The sequence below is a fragment of the Tarenaya hassleriana genome, unplaced genomic scaffold (assembly GCF_000463585.1).
Source record: "Tarenaya hassleriana unplaced genomic scaffold, ASM46358v1 Cleome928, whole genome shotgun sequence".
NCBI lineage: Eukaryota > Viridiplantae > Streptophyta > Magnoliopsida > Brassicales > Cleomaceae > Tarenaya > Tarenaya hassleriana.
The window spans coordinates 3,323-5,117 of record NW_010971663.1 but is presented as its reverse complement, the minus strand read 5'-3'; positions in this window follow the sequence as shown (position 1 = coordinate 5,117).

Sequence of the window (1,795 nt, the reverse complement as noted above, 5' to 3'; positions counted from 1 at the left end):
ATTGGCAGCAGCAGGACGAGGGTACTGGTGACGTGTGAGGAGCTATCTGGATCATGTACTTTTCTTTCTTTGGACTTATGTTGACTTGTACGGGCGGTGACCTGACTTTGTATTTTATTACAGTTACCGTCCTTATGTTGGTGTGTATACTACTGTACGTGGGTTTGTAAACAAATACTGGTTTTTGCGCTGCGTGTGTAATAAAATAAAATGTTTTTAAATTCCCGCTATTTTATTATATATTTGGGCGTCCATGTGGCACAACTCGTGAGCGGGAGACGGGTTACGGGTGTCACAGCGTGTATCCAAACATGTTTAGAGTGCATGAAAACATTTTTAGAGTGCATCAAAACATGTTTAAAGTGCGTCGAAACATGTTTAGAGTGCAATACATAAACCATATGTGTATTATGGTTTTACAAAATCATTATTTATTATAGTGCTGATACGTTTTAAACGCACTCCTTACATCATACTAGTTGTTATATTTAACATATTACATACAAACCATGATATAATCTACACATATTGTAGAGATGGTTTATACCAAACATTGTAGTCCTACAATTATAACTTTAGAGCACATGTTTTAAATATATTACGTAGTGTCATACGTTTGGAATATGATGTTTTAGAGTACACTGTATACTCAAATGTATGTACATTTGATAGCATGTACCTGATATTACCATGTTTGGAAAAACTCACAACCTCATTTCTCGGCCCTACTATATCTATATCTAGAGTGCCTTCCATTTTATGGATTTAGGAATGGTTGAGTCAAAAAGTTTAAAATGCTACAAACATATTTATACATATATACATGTATACATGTTTTGATGCACCTTTATACAATATCACTCTATAACATAAGTTATATAGCATGGATTTCTTGATAGTTATGTGTCGGGGTATATAATTTAGAGTTATGTTATAAACATGTCTTAACAGTATGTTTATACATACCCATACCATTGTGCATCACACGGACTATAATGTGTTATTTGTGCATATACATACCCATAACTATTATGTAATATAATGTTTAAAATGTCGTATATGTAGTATAACAACTTGATTATTAATTAATAAATTAATTGTCCACGTCACACGATTAATCACCAAAAATGGGATAAACATTTGATGTTGTGCGAGTTTGCATACAACAACAGTTATCATGCCAGCATCGGAATGGCACCTTATGAGGCATTATATGGGAGACCCTGTAAAACCCCGATATGTTGGACAGAGATTGGGGAAAGACGAGCATTAGGGCCTGAGATAGTGGAAGAAACTACAGAGGTAATACGAAATATCAAGGCTAATCTGAAGGTAGCTCAAGATCGACAGAAATCTTACGCAGATAAGAGGAGACGAGATTTTACGTTGGAAGTGGGAGACCAAACATTTCTCCGTGTACAGGCGATGCGGGGACACGCAAGATTTGGACAATCAGGGAAGCTTAAGCCGCGATACATCGGACCATATCCAGTTGTTGCAAAGGTGGGAGTTGTGGCATACCGTCTAGGACTACCACCAGAACTGGGCAATATCCATGACGTGTTCCACGTATCGATGCTGAGAAAATATATTGCGGATCCTTCTCACGTGTTACAACCGCAGGAGTTGGAATTCACCAGCGATACACGATTTCGGGATGAGCCACTACAGATCGTCGACTATAGGATCAAGAAGTTACGGAACAAAGAGATACCATTGGTCAAAGTCGTGTGGCGGAGTCAAGGTGTAAGAGATACAACGTGGGAATTGGAGAAAGAGATGCGCGATCATTATC